This window comes from Hermetia illucens, chromosome 6 (genome assembly GCF_905115235.1).
Source record: "Hermetia illucens chromosome 6, iHerIll2.2.curated.20191125, whole genome shotgun sequence".
Classification (NCBI taxonomy): Eukaryota; Metazoa; Arthropoda; class Insecta; order Diptera; family Stratiomyidae; genus Hermetia; species Hermetia illucens.
In genome coordinates this window covers 19,332,133-19,358,894 of record NC_051854.1, presented here as the reverse complement: position 1 = coordinate 19,358,894, position 26,762 = coordinate 19,332,133, and the positions used below count along the sequence as shown (strand labels likewise).

Below are 26,762 nucleotides of genomic sequence, written 5' to 3'. Positions count from 1 at the left end.
ATTGCTGTTTTGAATGTGCATCTTTTTAATAAACTTTCTAATAAACTATCACAAAACAGATTCTCGTATGTTGCAACTGCAACTGCACAACCTGTGATAGATGGAAATTCTGTCAGACTGAAAACCTGTGAAGTCCCTTGGGCCTCAGTCTGACAGCACTTGATGATGAGCGTAGTGATCCCACGCCACTAAGCGCTCGCGAAGACCGCAGGTGTTCATATTCTTCCTCTGAAATATCCATTAAGGATCTTGCTTTTCCCGAAATCGTTTTTAAAATGTATTCTTAACATCATTCACTTTCAAAATATGCGAAAATAAAAAAATTGGATTTGTTGAAACCAAGACGGTAGAAGATCCCTGTAAAGAACATCTCGAAAGTTGGTTGGTTTCCGTTCTGGATTTTCTGCATTGGCCACATCAACATTCTACGAATCACCATGGAGCATTGCGCGGAGTTTAGAACTTCACTTGATCTGCTCTTCATTGAACAGGGAGTATATCTGGCATGCTCTACGCAGGAGGGGAATTTTGGAAAAACTAATAGCTTTTATCAGAGCGACATATGATGCCGCACAAGCAAGCAGAGTTGCGTTGAAGATAAAAACAAACCAAACCAAAGGTTTCAGTCTGACGGCTCATCGCACTCTCCCCTATTTGCATTAACGGGCAGGTCTACAGAATCATAGAAAGCCTTGTTTCTGCGGATGGTGGCGCGGGGCTAAGTGTTGGCTGACGCATTAACAGGGTTAGATTTACTTTGGCGGCCTGGTCCAAAATCTGGAAAAGTTATCTGAATACCAAGATCAAGTTGAGACTGTTCTGCGCTAATATTCTCTGTTGCTATATGGGGCTAGTACGCAGTATGTAAGACTCAAAGACTCCAAGCTTTCGTGGACAGCTTTCTGCTTTGTATTATCGGAATACGCAGGCCTGATACTACTTCAAACGAAGAACTTTGTGGGCGTACAGGCCTGCCACCCATGGTTGATGTGATCAGAAGGCGAAATTAGCAGTGGATTAGTCTCACATTATGGGTGACAGTTTCATTCGCCATGCATAGCAACTCACTCTCTTAAGTAGAGGAAGGATATGGGGATATGGGGATTTCGGGAAGTTTCGGGAGGGAGGTGTAGTGTATGTCTACGTACCACAAAGATGGCGTGTAGGTGTGGTTGATGTCCTATATCCCATAAGGGGTGAACATTATTCATATAACCATTTCATCAGAGTTTCGTTCCCAACGATGATAATTCTTCCGTCTGGTTTCTATAGCCTTTAGTCGTTGATTAAATAGCCAACCATATCATAAGTTTTGAAATGTGACTGGAACTTACCTGTCATTTGAGCAGTTCCAAAAAAGGGATATATGTCGGTTAACAAGAGCATTATTCCATACAGAGACATATACTCTTCCGCACAATGCCCAATTAAGGGTTCTGTAAATGAGATACGTTGTCGTTAATGCAGGTTCCGTCCGAAGTATAATAACTTCCGCAATATGCTGTTAAGGATCAGACAACAAGTCATCTCAATGATCGTCCCGCTCATACGTTTCGAATTCGAAATAAATTCTCTTTCCTCTTAGAAGTTGTTTGGCAATCTTTGAAATATCATACATTTATTGTTGTTTTTGCAATTGCCCCGTTTGCTGCGTTTTCGTACTTCAATCCGGTTGCGATGCAAGAACGGCATCTGGCCTTAAATACCCTTAGACATCATTCTTACTTGGGGTCTTCTCAGACCTGAGTGACGGGCGAGCAACGAAAGTACGCACACCCTATCATCATTCAATGCAAGGAGTCGTCCTTCATCTATAGAGTAACGCTGGCAATATAGGGCCAGTCCTAGCCATAGGGAGCAAGCTCTGAATTCGCAGAGATATGCCGCTCGTAGTTCGATTGATTTTCGTCGACTTTCTAACGTCCAACGCGCCGTGAAGCGCAATCCCGTGGTTGGAATTAAGGGAGTATTCGCTTGCATTTCTGTGGTGTTCTTTTGTTGTAGTTGGAAAAGGAAAGCCTTTCTCCCTTCTTTCCCAGGGTCTCAGTTGATCCTCGCGCCTTGCATTTTCCATTCCTAGGATATATTCGATTTTTACTCAAAAATGATGGGCAAACCGAAGTCAAGTGTTTCGTCTTGTCGCTGATGGTAGCTTCAAAGGCATGTCCTCGTTTTGCTCTGTATTGCTCGCCATTCTTGCTCTTAGCTTGGTTTAATTAGCAACCTATTTTTGACAAAGCTTGACTGGCTTAACTTGGCATGCAATCGTGAATAAAAATGGATTATCGTTCATTGCCTCCGCTAGTCAGCCATCAGAGTAGATTTCGAATTAGAAACGCTGATCCGTCGATTACAAGGACTTCACTTGTGGAACGTCACTTTATCCAAGTGAACCAATATTATAACGCAGTTCACCATTGCTTGATAGCATTGATCCGACATATTTAAATCGCTCAGTTTTCGGTAAGTCGCTCCCACTAACAATGGCAGTGTGTGTTTCAGAATTATGTATAACTTCTTATGTGTAGAATTTTAGACTTCTTAGGCCTCGTAATAGAAGTTACAACTATCTGGGAATACTTCCATTCGCTACGCTTTCACTAATTGATTAATTTTTCTATTGGTTTGCCGAGGCAAAGAAAATCAAACGGATATTCTCTTAGTTCTAGCTTTTTCTCTCGAAACTTAATGTCAAAGCAGACGTTGGCTGGTTTTCTGCTGTTTCAGTTGCCGTTGGATACTGTCGATTCATCATCCATTACGGAACCTGTCCTTCGCGTTCAGCTTCTGCCCCTTTCTTCCCAGGAAACGTTGCGTTTGGAACATGTTGTTGGTACACAATCTACACAGAGTCCTATGCACGGGATAATCAAGGCTATACTCCCTTTTTCTATTCCGAGGCACATCTTGACTTCATTGTGTTGGTGGATATACCTCCTGTTTCCAAACCTGGGCAAGCCTCATAAAAATTTCAGGTCTGATCATAACCTTTGACATTTACAAGGAAATGTGATTTCCGGCCGAGGATGCTTCTCTGAATGTACACAGCTGTCTCGTCACATCCTAACGTACAGTACGCTGAACAAAAAGTACAATAGAACGAAGCTTATTAGGATTCAAAGAACCATGTGTGCAGGTGCTACCGGGGCTCTCAATGTACTCCCACACTTCCTCCCTTTAGACCTTCACATTAAATACGCTGTAGCGTGCAGTGCCAGACTACGTGAGTCTCAATGTTGAACTCTGGTCAGCCCCTGCGCTACACGCAAGTCGAACTTCACGATGAACTATCCTGTGGAGTTGAAAACCGGCGACCTGTTGCAAGGCCAAGATGGTCTGTGAAATCTGTACAGAAGTTTTTTGGAATGTATACAGCGTAACCGAGTCAAACGGTCTGCCATGATTCCCCGTAGATGGCTGGGGCATAATCTAAGTACCATGCGTAACAGCCATTTTAACCGACAACTAAGCGGCCATCAAAAGTTGTACTCAGTAACATCCTTCAAGATGGTGGGACAATGCAGGAATATACTGAACAGTCTGGGTGACTGGCCAAGGTCACCCTTCTTTGGGTTCCTGAGACCTCATGGCAAGAGCTCTTTTGCCAGACGAGAGCAAATTTGTTCAAAATTACGGCGACCCTTACGGGGCACGGGCTTGTAGAGGACCATGCCACCAGACTCGGGATACCTTCCAAATTCCATTGCTACGAAGGTGCGTTGAAGAGGGAGAGACCTTCAGGTACTAACTTTGCGATTGTCTAGCTCCAGCTAGAGTCAGGCTACGGATACTAGGTAAACCATTCTTTGAGGATCTTACGGAGATCTCTAGTTGCAGGGTGGCCTTGGTGGTGTGGTCTTAGGAGGTTGCGGTATCAAGACAGCACATGATGGCGTTAACTGGGCTTTTCGGAACGGCGCTGATACCTCCCTACCTACTTATTATGATCTTTACAAATTTTAGCTATCACGATTTTTTTAGAGATAGAGAGATAAGAGATCTTTTATAACTAATCTTGAATCCATAAGTACATAAATAAATGCATAAAAAAATTGTTTTAATTTCTTTGTTTTCAAGCTTAGAGACTTACTATTGGGTTTTTTGAATGTTAGATAATTTTTTCGGCACCAAGTCTTCTAAATTTTAAAAACATTGGGGGTGCGCTTTTTACCACTTCTTAAATGTTTTTCTGTATATTTATACTTGACACTCCACAACTTTGTGTTTGAGTTCCAAGTATCAGATTAAAGAACATTTTTCGATATTCTGCTTTCTTTTGGCAATAGCCTAAGAAGTTTTAGAGATTTTGGCAGTCATACCTCCAGTTCTAATATACGAGGAGAAAAATTTAGTGAAGAGCAGTTCAATGTTCTGAAGATTCTAACTATAAATCAATAATTGCATCAGTGTTAAAAATAGCACCTTATAGAACCATTTTTAAAAATCGGAGTTAAGAGTTTGCGTGCTCTGAACACCTTATATGCATATAAAGTACAGTTTCAAACACATTATCCTTTTTTTGGTTACGTATTCCATTTTAGGCTGTAGTACTACTGAAGGAGCATAGATTGCTTTCCTCCAAAAATCTTCCAAATTTAGAATGGCACTTTAAAATCAATCCCCTTTGAAATACTCAATCTTATGTGGCATCATCAACAGGTCGAGTGAGTAAAGTCGCATCCTTTTATAGAACTATTTAATATACAAAGAGTAATTATCATTTTTATATTATAACAGTATGAACTTCATTGAAGTTTCTGGCTCGTTCAACGAAAAGTGTCTACGTGATTTTCTTTAAAGACAACGGAGGAAAAATGCTTGCCTGAATGATAAAATACTTGGGACATGTGACTACTCAAGAAGTGTATTATTTTTTTCCTTACTAGTATTCTTTCGTTATCATATAGTGATTGGTCGAATAACATTTGGCTCGTGCCGACATATGTGTAAGGTAAGGGAGGGTGATTTCGATCAGCATTTAATCTTTTAAATTTATAGAAGTAATTCTATAATATGAATAATATGGAAGTATAGGTGATAATTCCCGGGGTTGCTTTTATCGGGATTTATATATTTGTAGATGGTTTATCAAAGATTTTACTTATCAACAGCAAACAAATCGGTACTTGATAAAAAACGAAAGTTTTATAATTAGATACTGTTTGATAATATTATCTTAAGGAAAATATTAATTTTTTACGGTTTTTTCCATAGAGTTTTCAAATTCAAATATTTATTTGGGAAGAGGCATTCATAATATACAATGAATCGGGAAAAGATACTTGTATCTTTCCATATGATAGTTCGTCAAAAAATCGCAAACTTACTCTACTAATTGATGGGTAATCCATCTTTAATCAAAGGTAGATAGGTATCTTTTTATGCATGAAAATAGATATATAATAATAATATATTTGAGTAAGTACTCTTTGAAGTGTGGAAAGAAGATGTTAGCGTCTTAATACTTAATAAGTACTTGTATTCATACTCGTTTCTTTCCGATCCATGTTTCGGACTATCCTCGAGTTTATACTTTCTATAAAAGAGACGATCAGAAGCCGGACAAGATTAAACGTTCGTCGTTTTCATTTCCAGCAGCAACAGTTAGCGGTAGCATGTGCTAACGACAAAAAACCATAACAACAAATAATTTGTTGATAATGAAACATTTTTAATGGCTATTTAAATGTTTCATATTAAACTATAAATGCATTCAGTGTTGGTGTTACGTATACGGTGTGCAGTGTTATTTTAAATATTAAAGTGAAAAGTTCTAAATCGATACAGTCAATTTACCTTGCAACTGCCGGTGTCCAAAACAAAGAAAGCCCTCAAGGTAAAGTTAAAAGATTATTTAAATTTTCCTTAAATTCAGTTGAAGGCAATAAAAGCCAAGCACGTGTAATTAATTATTAAGTGACGTAGAGGTTGGCAGAGTGAACTTCGAGCTTATCTCCATAAAAATTACCTAAAATTCAGATGGGTATTTTTGTTATTCATTCAATTAACAAGACGAGATAAGGAAAAGGTCTGCACTTCCAAACTGCGAATTTAAAGAAATGTGAAAAACGTGTGAAGTTCTCTTACGGCCAAATTTTGTTTTTATTATCACTGGCTCTGCAGATATGTAATATGAATGACAATGAAATTATTTTTCCTATTTATGACTATCACTTTGATTGCGGGTGTCATGGTTTATTGTAATTACCATAAATAATTGTGGAATGTTATATATCAATTGATATTTTTTGTGCTTTCTTTATTGTGCATTATTGAAAAATTGCGATTTTAATTTTGGCTGAAATATCAGTTGAAACTTCCTTCTTGCGAGAAACGTCTAGGATTCAAGTGAGTTCATTAACATTTCACGGGAAGCTGAAATTCCGTGTAGACTTTGATTTTTATTAGACAATTATCAAAAATGATTCAATTCTTTTTTTTAAATCACGTAAGTGTACACAGATAAAGTTTCCATTCAAAAAATTTAAAATGAATTTGCATTTATATAAACACGGTTCCGTGTTATAACAATAATATAAATCAAGAAAAAAGATTGTACTATTGATAGAAAGCTTGCGGTAAACCGTATTGGAGATACAACCTTACTTAACATTTTATTTTCTAATAATTTGATGAGAATATTACGTTCTATTTATAAAAGATTGTTTTCGGCAGTTTGTCACAAAGTCTAGCAGTATTTCGAGTTCAATGTTATGATAAGGTTAGTTACGGAATTCATTGATGAATCAGAAAAACAAATTATTTTTTTACAGTTGTCCCTACAACTTCTGAATGGCAGAAAATCAATATTAAACTTAAATAAAGTCTTATCCAACTATTGGAAAATGAGATTACCATTTTCATCTGAATTGGAATGAACTAAGAGATTCTAGAGAATTCTAGATTTTCTTAGATATTACAGATCTCCCCACAAAATTAAAAATAAATTATTTAAGATATATAAGTATGTATCAATTCCTCAAAATGTCAATACCCAAATTAAGCTCTTTGACGAAATCACATTAAAAATATAGTTTGCCATTCACTGAATAATTATTGAATTTTAAAGGTTGGAGTTCAGCAAGTATTAGAAAAGGTTTAGGTTCAAAGAGTTGAAACTCATCATATAATAAAATAATTACATTTTATCATATGACTGTTATAATTCTGTTGGAAAACAATATGAAGATGAACTTTACTTGCTGAAACTATTATATTTCCAAAGATTTGATTAGACTTTGAAGTTACTGAGATTGTAAGATATTTCAAGGAAAGATATGTTTTTAAAAATTGCCCGCTCTTTTCTGAATATTTCAATTAACCTCAAGAGTTTTTAAAAAGTGGATTAGGTAAATTCATGCATTGAAGGACGTCGATTTTTTTGCCGCCATTAATTAACGAGCGTCATTATTAGTGGTGCTAGAAAACCCCAATGACTTCGCTTCGATTAGAACTCATTTTTGTTCTACCTTCTTTGGCTAAGCCATTGACTCAGTGCAAATTGTATCGATTCTGATCTTTTTCTTCTTCTGCCTTTGTCTCATTTAGGAGCGGGGTTGGTTCATTTTGAACCGCTGCTCCATTTTGCTCGATCATACGGCTGATGTGGATGGAGTCGTGAGGCTTCCATATCAATATCTAGTGTATGAAGTCAATGTTGTTTTGGTCACTCCCTTGATCGTTTACTACCGACTTCGATGTTCAGACCAATTTTGGCGAATCAGTTTTTATCAACGTGAAATACATGTCCATAACATTGAGCACGCCTCTCTCGCAATTTTTGTAAGATTGGTGCAACTCCGTGTCAATGGCGGATGCTCTCATTTCGGATGTGACTACAGAGTGTTGCGTCTCTGGTTGCAACATTTTGTCTTCATTACCGCGAGGTACTTTTAATTGTTTTTTATAGTCGGCCAGTCCTTAGAATCATAGGGCGAGAGGGCGGACTACATTGCTGTAAATTTTGAGTTTGAGCCGTTCTTTGTTGGGTCGATCACCAAGGACGCCAGTTGTGGAATTCGAATTCATCCAAGTTAAAATGATGCGCGAAGTAAGTTAATGACGCAATTCACTATTGTCCGATATCGTTGAACCGAGATATTTAAACTGTCAGTTTTGGGCAGTAGTGCCTGCTTGATTGCCTTTGGTGGTCACAAATTCAGATCAGTAAGTTTCAGTCTTAGACCGTGTTTCGGTCATTTTATTTTTGGAGAAGAACAGCTTCGCTATGAGACAAGACATTCAAAAATCTTCATGGTATGGAATAGCAACTGGATCGGAAGATTTTGCTGAACTTTCTTTCTGTTCTCAGTAGCCCAATTGAAGAATTTAATGAGCCACAGTGTTAGGTCACTGTAATCAGCACCCAGCCATGATTGCCGCAGTGGTACTGGTTTATATAGTGTAAAGGCTCAGCATTTATGTCAGTCGATGCGAGGTCTTTCTAACACCTCTGACACAACAGAGGAGTTCGGCGCCGAATTGTATACAGCGCAAACCCACGTTTGAGCTTACGAGAAGCTCTGCCCGCGATATGGGGGCAGCCACAACCACTACCACTTTATCAGCCGGTCAAAAATTGCTCAACTTGTTCGGGGGATTGCGGAAATCCCCTGAAGTGGAAATGCCGCAGCTTTTGGCACTATACCATCGAGTTTCTAGCAGAGCGTAAACATCAATGAACTCCCTCTGAAGGGCTTCTGCGAGTTCCTGCGTCTTTCCAGTATTTAACATGTAGATACGTATTTGTTAAATAATAATCATTGGTGCGACAATCTATATTGGATCATGGCCTTGAAGTGTGTTACAGCACTTCATTCAAGACCGCAACGGTACACTACAGGATTACAGTACACAATAGGATGCAATATGGTTAGCAATGCGCTCGCCCGAGATTATTATCCTGATTTGGCTCAGGTATTCAGTCAGGGCTGAGTCGACTGGCATCCGACATGCAGTCACGATAACAAATCCCTCTGCCACCAGTGAGATTTGAACCGCAACCATCCGCTACCATAGCCCAGCGCTCTAACTACTTGAGCCATCCGGATACTCGTATTTGTTTGGTATTGACTAATTTGATTGCGTCCTGTTACCTTCTATAGGTCAAAAATCTTTGCTGATTTCTCGCCAGGACCACGTCGGCTGAGATGAATGCCGTAGCATTTTTCCGAGGCTTTTTACGATCAAGGCGACCACTTTTTTTGTTTTTTTTTAACGTCATGAAGTACGTTTTTTTGGTCAGCCTGTCGTCACGTAGTGAAGTAGTTCCAACTATAGTTTACTTATCTCTTTCTCTTATCTAGGAGTTGTTTGTTTTACTGAGAGTAGTGCAAAATACGTTGCCTTAAACCTTCCTTCTTTATCTGGGCTTGGGACGAGCCAACATAGCGAATTTGATAGTTAACTCTGAATACTGATTTCGAAATTTTCTAAAAAGTTAATTTTGGTGATGCCTGGAATATGCTCCTGATAAATTTTCTTTCTGCCGTTGACAGATCCCTCGATGTTTTACTTCATTCTTTTAAAATCACTGGAATATAAATTAGAGGGCGACATCACTTTTGTTTTTCTTTGGAATTGAATTAGTAATTCTTCTTTGGTTGAAGTTTCTAGTTACCAAGGACATTTACGACTGCATTTAATGAAATTGCAGCAGTTTTGTGGAGCATCAAGTATTCCAGTTTGATTTTTATGAGAGCAGCCTTTAAACCTTTTCTTGGCGTTCGGCTTTAATTTCGCAGTCAAAGTGCATTTAATCTTGAGAGACTTCCTGCAACCGGATGACATGTTGTAAATCAATTCTGATAAAACAGCCTCAAAATATTATTGAGAAATTTTTGGTAGTGGAAAATAGCGTATATTTCATTCTCCATATCTTTGCCTGATCCATTTTTGGCTTTATCTGGCGTATAGTATATGTACCTTTGAAGGTCGCCTTATCATTGATCATTACCTCCAAATATTTTTTAGACAGCCTTGTGGTTTGTCACCTGTATGTTGTTTTGTTCATCTAATAGTAGGGATGGCTCTACTCCCATATATATCTTTCCGCGTTCACTCAAAGTTGCTTTTTTTGGCATTCGAAATTCAAGCGATCCATTGCACATAATGTTCCGTATTGGGATTCCAATATGGAACGTTTGCTGTTACAAAGGATTCTTTCGAATTTGAAGCTTCTCCGAGATATAACTCTCGGTTATTAAGCTAGGAACAGGGGGTTAATTAGTTTAGTCAAAGTGAATCCAATTCAACTCTAGTTGGTCCTGGGATATAGCACCACTACCATGTAGCACTGACCAGCGGCTATCGATTTGTGGGTGAGTTTTGTTTTGGTAGCTTCAAGAATAACTTCTGCCTTATATTTTCTTGTACCATTCAAATGCAGATCATTCGAGCCTGGAGTAGGTAGCCAACACGGAATCTGCATTGGGGATTCCACCCAATTCTAGAACTTTGTTCTCATCTATAGTACCATAGCTCCTAGTCGATAACCTTGGGATCCAGAAGATGTTCTGCCGAATTGTTTTTATTTTCAACAAGAGACGTGTACGTGTGTACGTCACTTGGAGTGAGTTTTGCTATGTCTTGTTGTTCATTGTGAGTCTTAGGCAGTATCCCAAAAGGTTCGTATTCGCCACAAGGCGCAACTGCAAATAACATTCTTGTTTGCCTCTTTGTACTGCAGAGATAAATATACTTTACTTCCTTCGGCTTTCATATTCAGGGCAAAGTTGTCTCGTTTAAAGGAAGTGTCTTAACGTCAGTATTTCCTGATTCTATCAGTAGTTTAATTTCTCTTTGTGGTGCAAACTCTGGCGGGACATTGTGGCATCACATCCTTGAGTTACAGGCTGACCCAGCTGTTCCACCTTCTTTTCCATTGTTGTTCGTTTCGGATGCTCATCTCCTAGTAAACAATGGGCACAATAGTTCTTCAAGGACGCGGTGCGACTTTCCCTTAACAGAATAGTCAACAATAATGTTTCCTCCTCAAATTCTCGTTGGACTAATTATCCATCCTAGTTTTTACTTTCGAAAGGCCTTAGATTGTCGTTTCCTTCATTTCCAGTGTTACGAAAAACGACCTGATTGTTTCTGTGGATGTAATCTTGAGGTACTAAAGTCAAAGATCAGGTCTAATTCTCATTTTCGGTAGTCCACCTCTTAGCATCAGAAAGCATTTAGTCCCTTGTCTTCGTTATTCAGCTTTCCCTATAAGCATTATATATTGAAATTGCCATGCACGTCCGCTAGACGGGGTGGAACCTTGCCTCTAAGAATGCAAATTTTCCGTATAGATTGTCTTCCAGATATTCGTGTCCCGCTGTTGCCAGACACATAATTTTAGTATTGTTTGCAAATTTTTAACGGTTTTACACCGCTAGGATTGAACTGATTCCTTCGAGTAAAATGGGTGGCTTTCCCTGAAGTAACCTGACTTATGTCCTCGCATTCGATTGTTATTTCCCGCTTTCAGACTGAAAAGGTGCGTAGCTATCTTGCTGTAACAGCTATTCACTGCTTTTTTGAATCTATTTATTTTCAACATCAGATCCTCTTCTTATGATCGTCTGATATGTTTTTCAATATCTCCCAAGTCCTTCAATTCTGTGTTTGTTTTCACTTTTTGAAGGATTTTGACGAAATGACACATCTCCTTTTATGGTAATATGTCGGCTTTCGAGGGTTGGATTCTTCCAGTTTTGCCGCAGCTGAGGCTCAGCTCTTTTCCGTGTAGAGGTAAATTCTTGGTAAACTGCTGGAATCCTATGGGTTCACTGATGCAGTCTTTAGTTTCTTTCTTCTTTCTCTCAGGTGGTGCCCCCTGAGTTTCCGGCGAAATTTTGCCACTTGGTACTTGGCCGTTTTTTCTCTCCAGTGTCATGATATGGAACCACTATCCCCCTTGCAAGGCTCCGATATTTGATGTATATTCCGTTCCAACTTAATGAACGCACACAGTTTATGTTAGCATTCTTCAACTAAAAGAAACGCCATTCCAGTTTGCTGTTATCAAATGTTATTGTCGCTCTGGGGATTACTAATACTCTCCGAATTTCGCGACAATTGGTGTTGACCTGTTAAGTGTGACCTGTTCGAGATCATTATCCAGCACTATTTATGTTTAGATGCTACATGAGCCAAGTTAGTTATGTACTGAGGAACTACGGTCCCCGGATATCAACGGGCGGAAGTCTTTTTGTCCACTCTCAAAAACTGCACATAATATTTCTTTTTTCTTCTCAATATTTGGTTTTTGGTTCATAATATTCTTCCCATAGCCAGTGTTTAACTCCGGGTGGACGTTTTCTTCTCATCTATCCGACATTCGTGTAAGTAGGCTTATATGTGCATTTCATCGGATACCCCCAACTGCATGTAGATAGCGCATTTGTAAAGTGTTCCCTTATTGACGCTAGATGTGCCGTAGAGAGAAAATCTGATCTGTTCCTGATTTGCCAGGAGTGAAGCCTCTTTGGTGTGGGTCAATGATGTTCTGGGCATATGGGGCTGTTCAGCCTAGCAAGATAGCGGAGAATTTTATATATTATAATTGACACTCAGCAACGTGATAACCCTTTAATTGTTGCACTGCGAGTAAGCACCTTTTTATGTATGAGACAGATAATGCCCCGTTGTCAGTCGTCAGGTATTGATTCGCTGTGCCATACTTTGAGCATCAGTTCAAAGGGCTACTGTTTATTTCCACTTATTCATTCGATGTCTCCTTTTTTTGAACAAGATACTGTTAACTTACAGGTCTACAGCGTTTCTAGTTGTTGCCACTTAATAGTTCCCGATTTCCGTGGTGCTCCATTTCACTATAGAATTTATGGTTATATTAGGTATATACAGAGGTGTGCTATCGGCACATCTGTTAGTGTCTTGATCGACTCACTATTATGTGTGTATGTCAATACACACCGAATCTTATTCCGATAACATGGCTCTCTTTAATGTTGGTCGAAAATTGGGAGGAACTAGAAGAAGGCGTGGCGATATACACTTAGGTCTTGTACATCGGTGGCTCAAAAATAAGACAGGGTTGGGAACAAAAGTCTGCCTTTCGGATAAAAACGGGAGGTGGGCTTTTCCGTTGGGGCAATAAGCAACGGTCTTTCAGGTTGAAATGTGTGCGATCCTAAGGGCAATAGCCTGGGTAATTGACGATAAATAGTGCATCGCAATCTACTGGAATAAGGGTGTAGAGTAGTAGTTTGACCACCTCGAAAACCGTGACATATGGAAACCGATTGAAATCTATTTCTAGATTGCATACTGTCGAACTAATCTGGGTACCTGGTCACTATGGTGTAGAGGAAAGTGAAATTTCAGATGTCTTGGCAAAAATTCAATTCCCCCCATGCCCAGATCGGAACCAGCAATTGGAGCGTTAGTAGCATTGGCAAATGCCACCATCAAAAATTGGGAAGAAGCTTCCTATGTTGGCAGGTGGCAGAGCTTTTTTAGCTGCTAAACACACCAAACTTTTCCGATCAGAGCCAAACAAACATATTGCAAAGTTTATCCTGTCGAAAAGTAGGAAAACTTGCAAAAGTGGGGGCATTCTGACTGGCCACTCGTACGTTCAGAATAGGAAACCTCGAAGATGATGAGGAAGCGGGATCCATGGAACATTTTCTATGTGAATTCCCCGCCTATGGGCGTATCAGACATCAGATCTTTGGTTCTGATGCGGACTTTCGAATGTAGATCTTTTGTAAGGGTCGTGTTGCTTTCCAAGCGTTTTTCCCACGAAACTTTTCACTGATCACTTGTAGTATGTGAGTTGCCTGTTGAATGAACAATGGTCGAGATTTTCAAAATAAGATCTAAACACTACTCTAGTTTTCGGCCAAGTTATTTATAATCACTTGATTCCGATATTCTCTTCGCACATTGCGCGGGTTTTGCTCCCACCACGGGGGAATATCAAATGAAAGCTGTAATAATCCGTTAATAAAGATTTATTTTTTCTTTATTTCGTAAAGATTTATCTTCAATTAACATTTGTTTTTAAAACTTTCCATACATGCTCTGCTAACATTATTTCTAAAATTTATCCCCCACGGGATTTGCTTGCCATATCATAACGAGTGTTATCTGAATTCTGCTATTTATTTGTTTGTATTTTCTTATGATATTTTACGGAATATCGTACTAGTATCTTTTTTGTTATTAGTTGAATCAGTAAATCAATATAATTATGGTTTTGATGGTAAATAAGTGAATGAAGGCATTTACGATACACTGCACTAGTGAATAAAATTCCACATCTTTTGAATTGTTGAATTTTATGAGGAAAATAGGATGTTGGTATAGTAAATTATCAGTTGCGGTTTTAAGTTAAGTATGCACTTGTACACACTTATATACATAAAGCTATGTCTAGCTGATGTCTATAAAGAATGCTAATACAATTCGAAATGATAAGGCAACATTTTGGTTGTGAACATTATGCGAAATAGCAAAAGTTTGTATGGATGGAATGCATGTCACTGGATGGTACAATTACAGACACCTGCTCAGGAAATAATTGAAGATTAGGATTAACGCTAGTTTTCAAAAGGGACGTCCTGAAGATTCAAAGTTAAAAATAAAGCTCCTCCTATTTTTCCGTTTTTTGGCTAAAGGTATCTAATTTGAACAAATACGTATTTCGGGGACCAACTGTCCCCTTCTTTAGTGTTTTTTTCTTCTGAAATTTTTTTTTTACCATTTGGGTTTTTATAGCTGTTCTTGCGATTATAATATTTTAATTAGGCTTCTATTCTTCTCCTAGTCCTTCCTAAAAGTTCCATAAAGATGGAAAAATTGTTGCCTATGTCTCTATAGCCGTTTAGCCTTTTTTTAGGGGGAATTTTCAAGATGTGGAGACTCTCGTATGAATCTAGTCTCCAAACGTCGTTCACCTCCTTCAAGATATTGGCGTTGTTCAACGATATATGATGACCCTGTTCTATTATGTGTGGGTTATTCTTATTTTTAGCGGATTCGGCCTCCTTTAAGTGTTCTAACACCCTGGTGTGGACTAACTGTTTTGTTTGCCCTACGTAAATTTTGCCGCAGTCTGGGCAGGAAATCTTATAAATGCCACTTTTTTCCGTACACTCTTTTTTGTCCTTGATTGATGGTAACCGGGAGTAAGTAGGTATCGTCTGTTGGAGGTGACCCGAATTCCCCTTTTTTGTAGCCGCCTTTTGATGTTCTACGTTCGACCCGAGTAGGTTAATCTTACCCATTGCCTAGGTTTTGTGTTCACCTCCTAGAACAGTGTTGAAAGTTGCTGTCTTGAGGCCTGGCGTAGTTTCCTTTTGATCCGATTTTCGATGAGGTTCCTATTGCATCCGTTTTACTTAGTTGTTTCCGGGATGTAATTCATTTCTTTATTTCTTCTTTCCTCATTGAGCGGGGTTTAACCATCCTGTAAATTATAAAGTTGCATGCCGCCATCTTATGGTGGAAATCGGGGTTTGAGGTGTATGTGATGGTTCATTGTGTCTAGGCCGGTTTCCTGTTGGTGTCGAATTCAAAATCCTCTCTTTCCCGGATTATTTTTAAGTCTAGGAACGGTATCTCCCTTTCCTTTTCGATCTCCATGGTGAAATCGATGTTCCTGTGTGTCCGGTTGAGTTTCTCGAGGATAATTGTTAATACATCATCCACGTATCTGATCCAGAATCTCGGGAGTGCCCAAGCTTCCTTGAGTTCATCCTCCAGGGTTCTCCATAAATACTTCGCATTGCATCGGTGAGAGGAGGTTTCCCATTACTGCCCCGGAGGTTGCTTTATAAAATTTATTCCTGAATGTGAAATAGGATTCACTTATGCACGTGAAGGCCAGTTTCTTATACAATTTAGCGATCTTCCGCCATTCGGATGAGTTTTTGTCCTTCGTGATCCATCCCTCGAAAAAGTGTAGAGCTTCCTTCATCGGTACGCTTGGGGATAGCGCTTTTGCGACGAAGGATACTAATATTTCATCACTTTCTATTCCCCTGGCCTCGTTGAGTCTCCCAATGACTTCTCTGCTGTTTCCGATTGCTCATTTTGCTATTATATTTTTAGGCCTAGCCTTTTGACTACTTCCAAGAGCCACTTCGCAATATTTTGGGTCGGTGAATTCGTTGCTGCGATTTTCTTTCAGACCTCGTTGTCTTCCTTATCTATTTTGAGGAGGCATTGGATTCTGGGCAGACATGGGTTAGGCACTCTCAATTCGGCTGTTTTTCTTAATAATGGGCTTGCATTCATTCGCCTTTTCCACTCTTTTAACGGAGTCTGGCAGAGGGTCCTTCCTGATGACGTGAAACTTCTTCTAATTGTTGGCATACTAAGTCGTTGTATGCTCATTTGTCAATGATGACCACTGCGTTTCTTTTGTCTGCTAATAAGTAGAAAACGGGTTTCTCTTTCAATTCTTTAATGGTTTCGTGATGGTTGGACGATGTTTTTTTGTGGCCATTCCCTTGGTGGGGGCAGTAGTTACCTAATTTCTTGTTTGGTGCCGGCTTTTTCTCCTCGTGATGTATATTTGATTTCTGCCTTGATGTCGATTACGATGTTTTCTTATGGCGAAGTTCAAGCCTTTATTGAGAGGTGAAAGCTGTTCCTGGGTAAAGTGCTCATTGGATCTGTTGATCAAATAATTGGGTATGAATTGTTCCTGCGGTTTCTCTATTGCGCCCTGCCCCCATGTGTTGTGGTGAGCGCCTTTAATTTCTTTTCCAGCTCCACTGCAGGTGTAGGCCCCATTGATTTTATCCTATATGTCTGTCATGTCGCCCCTTCTTCCATGGATGTTCTTGCTGATTTTTTAGTGTTACTAGTAAGCATGGAGTGTGTCATGTTCTAGCCTCGTGTAAAGTGACTTAATGCTTTGTGTTGTGATCATCTTCTTTCTTTGGAGTTTGGCGTTGGGTAGGGCTGATGAAATATGGATTGCATGGCTTTCAGGTGTAACGTTCTGTTTTATACACCGTTTTAGGAACCTAATGTCCTCGCTGATGCTTGCTATTGTAAGGCCGAATTTCTTTCTGAAAAGTGTAAGGATAACATCACCCTTCCCTTTGTTATCATTTATAACAAGAAGGTATCTTTTCGGATATGTGAAAGGAAGCTTGTATAATCCCCTTTCATAAAAGGGTTACAGTACTCAGGCCGACAACTACCCGATATTCCTTCATTTCCCAAAGTTTTTGAGAGATACGTAAAGAGTACCTTTCTTTTCGTTTCGACTACCACATTGTGAAGGAGCAGCATGGGTTTCAATGCGGTTACTAGAGTGTGGCCACCAATTTATTGCGAAGTCTCTGAATATTATAAAAGATGTTCATATACAAGGTATATAAACTTCTTTAAAGTTTTTGACTCTTCTACGCAAACTTTGATCGTCTGGAATTTCAGAAGCTATTCTCACCTGGTTGAGATCTTACTTAGATGGTACAGTAAATCGAGTCTCATTCATTGGTTGTATCTTGTCTGCATTTTTTTTTCATGGGGTATACCTCAGGGCTCCATCCTCGAATCAGCTTTGGTGAAATGACTGCTTAATGTGAGGAAATGCTACTCATTATATTATTCACTAGAAATCTAGCCCACGATACTCGTTTACTATCCCGATTGTCACCCTTTAACGGTGGTTCCCTCTTACAAGCGTCTCGGTTCAAGTCTGGATATATCCTTTGCTTCTCCTATCAATTCTTGGATATCCATTTTCGGTCATCCTTTATAATTCCTTTGTTTGTAGTTTTCTTGAGTACGCTTCCTTTACTATAATTGTGGTTGGCATGTAATTGAATCTATTCAAAGAAGGTTTATTCGAGACCTAAAATTGAAAATTAACCCTTCCTGCTCTAGATATCTCTCTAGATTCGAATGCCGCGATCGAGAGAGAAGATTCCCGATGGATCACATCCTCAATCGATGCTTTTCCTGCTTCAGATTTTCATGAGGCGCGGTTTTTGTGGTTCCCACTCTGCACTCTCTGGAGAATGCTCCAATATTATGGCTCTGAGGAAGTCAAAGTCACTCAGAATGGTCTTTTTGACAATGACCAATTCATATAAGTCTTCACGAATTCCAAATTCTGAAGCGATTGCCAGAAGACCATTCTGGGCTGCCGGATTAGCTCAGCTGTTAGAGCACGAAATTCTTAATTTTAGGGTCGTGGGCTCATGCCCCCCGTTGGGCGCTATTGTCACAAATATTCTTTGATCATTTCCCAATCCATTGAGTCATTACAAATGGCGCCTAATGTAGAGGTGGAAGATAGCTCTCACCTCTTGGTCGATTTTGGCCAACCAGGATGGTCTTTTGAACATCGCCAACTCTTATAGGATTTTAATAGCGAGACAGCATTTTATTGGTGATATTTATATGAATGGTAATTTAACAAATATATTATCTATTATATATACAGTTTCATCAAATATGATCTTAAAAATTCTGGAACAATGTGGAGGATGTGTTTTTTCTTGAGGCGCAGAAATAGTGTGTATTTTTTTGTAAAGGTGAATAAGTTTTGGATTACGTAAAGGATTTGCAAAAACTGGCGTTGGGTGATGGATGGAATGAAATCAAGGCTATCAGAGCTACAATTGATGATCTTCATTTCGAGAGTACGATTGTGATTTCAGATTGCAGTGCTATGAGGCTGATCGAATTATTAGTGAGGATCCTGGGTTTTTCAGACCGTGGTATGTTCTGAGGAACGATAGTGGTTCAGTTAATAAACTTGTCTAGTTAATGGCCTATGCACTATGAGTTTAAGAAAGGTATTCAGGGTGTGCTTGGTTCTAACTAAGCTACTGTTGTTATGCTCAGTGCGGAAGGATTCAGGACCGCAAAAAATATATCTTCATTCACCGATAAAATTTCAAGTAGAAATTTGTTTCTGAATGGTCTATACCTAGGCATTTCTGTTAGGAATGATATTATTGTTTCAAGCGAAAGACGCAAAAAGTAAACTTTCCGTCGTTGGTATGTTATTAACTCATGAACATATATATGTATACACTTATTGTTATTCTCATACCGAAATATCTTCCAAAAGGTAAATGGTATATTAGTAGCTTTTAATTACGAAACCGTATGCCATCGTATTGTTGGAGATTAGCCAGGAGCATCTCCCTCTATTGCTCTCTATAAATTCAGCCATCAATCTTAGGAGCAGCCTTATTTATGGAGGTTTGGTTTCTTTGTTCCCTCAGCAACTCCTCCTGTATTTGGATAATTGCGCAGCAAACCGTAAGCCATTTCTCCTTGATTTGTATCAACTTCATCTGCGATTTGTGCTAAGGGCTCTCCTGGATTCCGGGTACGTGCTGCTGCCTGCAATGTGCCGATGGTCTACACCCTCCTTCCTTTTGCACAGCAGGCAAATTGGGTCAGCTTTGGAGTCCTTGCTGATATGGCTTTTCACTCCGCATCTCCTGCATTGCTTCGACCTGCCATTTGGACTAGTGCATGCCTTCGCAATGTGACCGAAGCCAAGGCATCTAAAGCATCGCTTTAACGCCACCTGTTTCCTAAGACGACACATAACCCAGCCTATTATTATTATTTACTCTCCCTGTTGCTAACAATTTGAGTGCGTTCTCCACTGGTAGGCTGATGATGGCGGTTTGTGTTCCCCGTAGGCTTTCCTTAGCATTTTCACCGCTGACACCTGTAGTCCGGCAAGGTCGAACTACTTTTCTAATGCTTTGCGAACCTCCTCCTTCGTCGTGATTTCATCTATATCTTTGCAGATTATATTGATCTCCGGCCTGCTAGCCTTTACGTTGGCTTCCTCTCCTAAAGTCTTTTCGATTTGTCCTTGGATTTCTTAAGCTCCAATATAAGATCTCCCTTCTGTCTCCCAAATTGGTGAGTGCGGGGTCTGCTTTCACCCTCCTAAGAATGTCGGCGTATGAGCCTTCGCCTCGTTTGGAAATGATAATCACCTTTGGTCTTATCTTCCTCCGATCATTTCTTTTCCGCGGTTCCACCTTCCTTCAAGCTTCCGCATCCGCCTTTCAAGGTTGGGTCCCTTTTATCGAGGTCGCCGCTGCAATAGTTTCACTGGCAGCTTCAGTTGGAATTTTCATGAACTCTGCCTTTTTGGGAGTTGAGTCCTTTTTAATGTTCGGGGTTTGCTGGCCTGTTGAGTCGTACACCTTTTCGCGCAGCCTCTTCCCCGGTTTTTCCCCTGTTGTGTTTTGAATAGGCGTTATTGAGTTGCCTGCTTCACTTTTTTAATCGACGACTTCCCTACTCGTTCGTCCTGGGTCTTGCCTTGCCGAACTCCACCTTTTCGGGGTTTGCTGGCCTGTTGAGTCGTTCACCTTTTCGCGCAGCCTCTTCCCCGGTTTCTCCCCTTTTGTGTTTTGAATAGGCGTTACTTGAGTTGCCTGCTCCACTTTTTCAATCGACGACTTCCCTACTCGTTCGTCCTGGGCCTTGCCGCAAGCCGAACGGATGCCTCTTATCATGGCCCTTATATTTTCGAGAATGTTCCTGTGCTCCCTTATAAATTCACACAGTTCCATGATTTTTTACCCAGGGTAGTAAAGGCAGCTCCAGACTGATCACTGCCTAACATATCGCTCGAGTGATTCGGCGTCAAGGATTCTTCCTCATCGAAGACTCCCGCTATGCGTTCTCTCACTAGGGGTAGCGATCGCGAGGGTTTGTGTCCGTGTGGGAGGGGATCTGTGAAGAGTCGAGCTCCTTCTGAACGGATCCGTCAATGGAGCTAGTTCCAGTCCCTCCCGTATACTTGTAACATTAGATGCCACTGTAGCCAAGGTTCCCACTACTGAGGCACTGAGGTCATTGGATATCGACGGCCGGGAGCCCGCTTGCCCACTCTCAAAAACCGCCGGTACTGGGTTTCCGAAGCTCTGCACCGTAACTTCATTCTCCTTCACCTGATCCGTGTTTGGTTTCATTTCTGGGTATCCTTCCCATAGCCAATTTTTACCTATGGGTGCGCGTTTACTTCCCACCAACCCGGCCTGCGCATAAGCGTGCCCATATACGCACACCTTCGGATGCGTGCATGTGCATGCTCATGACACATTCGCGAGCATTCCCTTATCCGCACGAAGGGACGCGCCTGATGGGAGATTCGGCAACTCCACACAGGATTGTTTAATTTTTTAATTAAGTTATTTGAACCGCATATTTTACCGATCGGAAAAGCATCTGGACTAGACACTTTGTTTTTCTTGATACGGTTGGGATGTTATTTTCATTTTTGGTAAATATGCTGTAAATAAAAAAGCTCTTAATGTGCCTGCTTTTATGGAAGTCTATTTCTTATTAACAGTTCTTTCTATTTGGTTTCAACTATCAAATGCTCCTTCACCCATGGATTTAAGCCGAATCGCTGAGTCACTATACTGAAACTGCAATGTGGGTTATCCCCATATCACTCATCAGCGACATACTTCTTAATATTCATTGGGTTATAAGATTGAATCAAGAAATTTGCCAAAGTCAAGGGGACAAACTTTCAGAAGAATTTTGAAAATTGATAAGTTATTTATGCCAGTTAATTTTTAGTTTGAAGGCAAACAACACGAGTAAGCACTATTATGAGAACTTTGTTAAATGCGTTTTCACGGATCAAATTCCTCAAAACTATCACGAGAACACCACATTTATGTTATGTTATGATTCCACACTATCGTCGCCTGTTATTTATATTTACAATTTAAGAAATCAGTTTTTTAGCAACCGAAATGCGCACTGATCGTATAGTAGGAGTAGTGGGTCATCTGAAAAAGATTAAGACTTGATTTTCTAATCCGAATTATTTATTTACACACATTTCAATGGTAAACTTGTCCAGATATCTATGAATAAATTTTATAGTTGTCATGCATGTAATCTCATCAATGTAAACATATCAACTCTTCTAATACATCAAATATTCTGTCCATATGCTCAAATTTGGTCTAAATTATATTTTCGCGATCTAGACAATGATTAGTGGTAATTAGATAACATTTCAAGTACCAGAATGAAGATCATCTAAAAATATTTTGTTTTGATAGACTATGGACAAAAAACATTCACAATTATGTATGTGCACATGGGGTAGAGAGTCGCCACTTAAAAAGATTAAAGTACACAGAGAAAAAAATTGTAAACATAAATACAGAATATTTTCGAGAGTACAAGAAGTTGTTTTTCTTCTTGTCTAAACGTTTAACTGGTTATGATGTGTAAAATTCAACGTGTGAAATATCAAATTTTATAAAAAAATGTATGCTTTTGGGCACTTATGTTATTAGAGTAGAAATTAAGGGGGTGATATGAAAGAGTAATTAAAATTTATGACTATTCTTTGGCCGTTAACTTTATCACAAACTTTATGGTTTGCCTGTAGTTAATTGTACTGAATACAATTAACTTATTCGGGGGTAATAAACTAAGACTGCCTGATTGGTTGAACAAATGTTGCAGTTATTAAAACAATACTCAAACTATAATATTATCATAAAAAATTCGCAGAATAATTACAAATAAAATGAATACGTATACATTGTCAAAAAGTATTTTTTCGTCTAATTCAATATAAGTTATTTTAATCTTGGTGAAATCTCTGCTTTAGGTTGCAAGTTGTAGATACTTTCAGTAAGTGACTCGATCTGGATATTCGGTTCCAAATTTGGTTCAAGTTTCTTTTGGATAATTGTGTTGTGCATTCAACGCTAATTTTAAGCCTTGCCATATTTTTTTTTAATTTTCAAAGTTTCGGTCGGGATAAATACGAATTGATTATTTTTGGAAATCTTAAAATACGTTAATTTTTCTGGCATCATCAACGAAAGCTGCACCTTAGATTTTTGTACTGGCAGGTGGGTTTAAATTAGATGTGTGAAAGGTTGGGTTAATCATACTTAGTAGTGATACTCCAGCTAAAATTTTATTGTGATCTGTAAACAACTTGTTTTGCTTGATGTAAAAATAGCTGCTATTTTGGTAACTTTTGATATAAAAATTGAAAAAATATAATATGTAAATTCTAGAAATTATAAACAAAAAAAGCTGAAAACATTTCTGCGAAAATCTTTGGAAGAATGTTTTACCAATTGCAGGAAATAATCTAGGGGTTTTCCTATATTTTGTTTTTGGATTTTTTGTATGATTTTTCGGAATGTAAAAAGCTAAAATAGAAGTTTATAAGATTCTATAAATGCGTGATCTCGATTATATTTTGATGGGAATGTGTTTACAATGAGAAATCAAAAACTCCTCTAGGTGCTTGCGCTTTCATCTACCTCATCTGAAGTATTCTATTCTCTTTCGGAAGAGTACTTATTTGTTATTTCTTTTTTCTGCATGCAATGCATGCATTTGTCGACTTTCGAAGCGTTTTTTTAGTAAATCCACACATTAGGACTTGGGGTATAAATCACAAACCTTAAAAATGGTAGTTTTTTGATAAATTGTTTCGCTGATAAGGTCATTATCATAAAAAGTTGGGTGATTGACTTGATTGGCTTTGTTTTTGGTATTTATCTTTCTTGGGTCAAGGTGAACTAGACAACCTACTTATTTAAAAACTAATTTATTATATTACCCGCTCCATATATAAATAATTCGTCACCTTCCCCTGTATGATGAATGAAACGAGCTCTCCTCCAGTATTTGAGCAAGTCCTTGAAAGTTAGATGACAATAAGCCTTGAGTGAATTTTCTCCATGTGCCCTGCGTTTTATGATTCTACCAATTATCTCTATTTATAATTGGTAGATCCATGTGAGTCCAGAAAGGAGGTCTTTTAATTTCATCAATTGCATAAATTTAGTGAAGTTTATTACATGAATTTGCATCATTTTGAATGCGCCTATTACAACCGTAGAATGAATTTACTTCTAGGTGTGTATTTTGGCAATTGATAATCTCCCAGGTGTATTTTATTATTACGCATGAGCGCGGTGGCAAGTGCTAATTTAACCCTCGGTCACTTGTGATGGATATATCATTATCATCTTGAGATACTTCTGAATTAGGTTTAGTGAGCAGTTTGATTTTCATTTTCTCAGAGCCGTTTACGGTTTTCTCGTTCCTGGTAGGCGCGGTAGGATTTCAAGGTTTTATGTAAAACAAAGTCTTATTAAAATCGGTTCATTGTCTGTCAGTCTGTCGATCAGATGGACTTTTCAGAAACGGTTACACCTATTGGCAGGAGTCAAGGTGGTGGGGAGGTTTCCATACATTCAAAAGTAGGGTTTGTGACTTTTTTCACCGAATACAGTCACATAGGGTATCAAATGAAAGGTCTCGATTAGTATTTTCGAAGCCGGTTTTCATTTTGACTTTAGTTTTGAAAACAGAAGTGTGTGGGGGTTGTAAAATAATCGCCTATTTAGAGAGGTCATTCTCAGAAACTACCAAACCAAAAAATCTGAAAAAATCACGAAGCTATTTTCGATATCTGCTGAAATAAAATTAATAATAGTTTGTTGCTTTCCTTTTTGAAAATCGAGTGAAAATCCTTCCCCCCCCCCCCCCCCCCCCCTTTATCCTTTCCCGTTCTTGAACTTAAGTGCTGAACCAGTCGAAATGAAATATTTAACTACAATATGACAAAAATATAAGTTTAAGTGACATGCCTACCGTAATCTGTTGAGCCGGATTTTATCCCCAACTTGACGGTCATGGTATCGTTCATAGATTTCGTCGTTATGTAGAATACGGAATCGTCCATCCTCATGTAGGGGGCCAAAAATTCTTCGGAGGATTCTTCTCTCGAACGCAGCCAAGAGTTCGCAATTTTTTTTGCTAGCAAGATCATTGTCTTGTACAGTAAGAGCTTTAATCCTATGGTGAGACATTTCTAACGGAACAGTTTTTGTAAACTGAAATAGACTCTGTTGGCTGACAACAACTTAGCGCGGATTTCATCATCGTAGCTTTTATCTGTTGTGATTTTCGACCCTAGATATGAGAAATTATCAACGGTCTCAAAGTTGTAGTCTCCTATCTTTATTCTTACTGTTTGACTAGTGGGGTTTGATGTTGTTGGTTGGTTGGTTTTCGGTGCTGACGTTACCAGTAGTAGTAGGAGTTCAATAGCTCCCAAAAATACGGTACGCATCTCTTTTGAATGTCGTTAGGGTTGCCGATTATATTTCTATGTACCTCTTTGGGGAGGTCCATCTTCGTTTTGTAACCTTTTCTCAGTTATTTTTATCGTATATGCGTATCGTAAATACGTCATTTTTCTTCATATGTTCATCAAGTTTTAAATTGTTATCTCTGTTTAATTTTCTTTTCTTTTTTATGCAGTTGGCTAAGTTTGTTTTCTTTTACTTCTTTCTCTCAAGTTGTCTTTTTGTCTTTTGATATACGGTTTGTGTGCAACCAAACTTTCCTCGTTAACTCAGTCATTCTGGCCACTTGTGGTATATCCTACGAGCGGTATCGTTTTGGCTCCATTCTTAATAAACAGTATCGAACTGATAATTGTGTTTCTACAAGCCATATTACTTGATAACATGGAGGCTGTATCTTTCAATAGTTTCTTTATAAGCCTCTACTTGCCCAATTTTGTTGGTTTAAGGAATTGAAACCCTTTCTTTTACTGGAATATCTCTTCTTCTCCTTTCCTTCTTTCGTTTGTTAGGACGTGGCGTTCCATATATTCCTTCGACTATCGGTTTGAGCTCCAGGACATGGGATGCAAAGGCTATTTAGCATTATTCTGCCTCTAATTGACCAATGCCCCGTTGAATGAAAGTTTAACACTATGCCGAACAAAAACTTACATGAGCATAAATAAGCTCGGGAGTAATCATTCAAATTCGTCAGTTTTTAGGGGGCTCGGTTTGTCCAGATGCTACCAGATCCCATCTTCGGCCCCAGTTGAGCCAATACAGTCCAATCTTAACATTCATGATTTTCTTATGAATGTGCAGTTTTGATCTTCATGATTTCCAATATCTTCACCTATATTGAATAATTCTCAGAAATAAAGAAAATATTTTTAGTAACTTTTAAATGTATTTTGAGATAGTTCCAATTTTAACCGTAACGGTTATATGAACCATCTAAACCGTTCTTGTATCCGGTCAGAAATTGTTGAAAGGTAGTTCTGTGACGTTCTGAGAGTGGTTCTCACTAAAAACTTTTTATCCTTGTGAGACATGATGTCACATATTAATATTTAAACAAGTGGCAAGCCGAAACTCGGCGCTTCAGGTAGCAAAAATGTTGTTAAATTTTTATATTAGAAACTACCACTAATAACCGCGGTAGCTTCAGTACCAGCAGTATACCCTTGCTGCCTTCTTGGATATACAGGGAGCTTTTAACAACGTCAGTACCAACGACATCAAGGAAGCCTTGAACGGTATTCGATTGGAGGGGTATCTCAAGCATTGGATTATATCCATGATTAGTACCAGGATAATCCAGTCGGCACGCCCCAGGGTGGCGCCATCTCACCGTTACTCTGGTTAATAGTAATGAGCAAAATTTTACGTACATTGGACAGCAGCGGGGTGAAGGTGGTGGCGTATGCCGACGACTTGGTGATATTAGTATCTGTATATTATGAGCGACATCATGGAAGGAACGTTGCCTTTGGGCCGCAAGATGCGGATTCAGCATAAGCCCAACCAAAACGGAACTGATGCTATTCACCATCAAGATACCTGAATTTCATTTACCATGGCTGAATGAACAAAGATTGGTTCTTTCGTCTAATATAAAGTATCTGGGTGTAATCATGGATCCAAAGCTAAATTGGAGATTGTACA

General features: G+C 39.0%; 1 protein-coding gene across 1 annotated transcript in view; it reads left to right on the top strand.

The window, feature by feature from the left end:
- The first annotated feature begins 5,560 nt into the window (after positions 1 to 5,560).
- The window catches only part of LOC119659715 (venom carboxylesterase-6-like), a 54,286-nt gene continuing 33,084 nt past the window's right edge, over positions 5,561 to 26,762 (top strand). The window contains exon 1 of the mRNA XM_038067970.1: positions 5,561 to 5,836. The gene's annotated coding sequence lies outside the window, so the exon portion shown is untranslated. The remainder of the gene's footprint in view (positions 5,837 to 26,762) is intronic.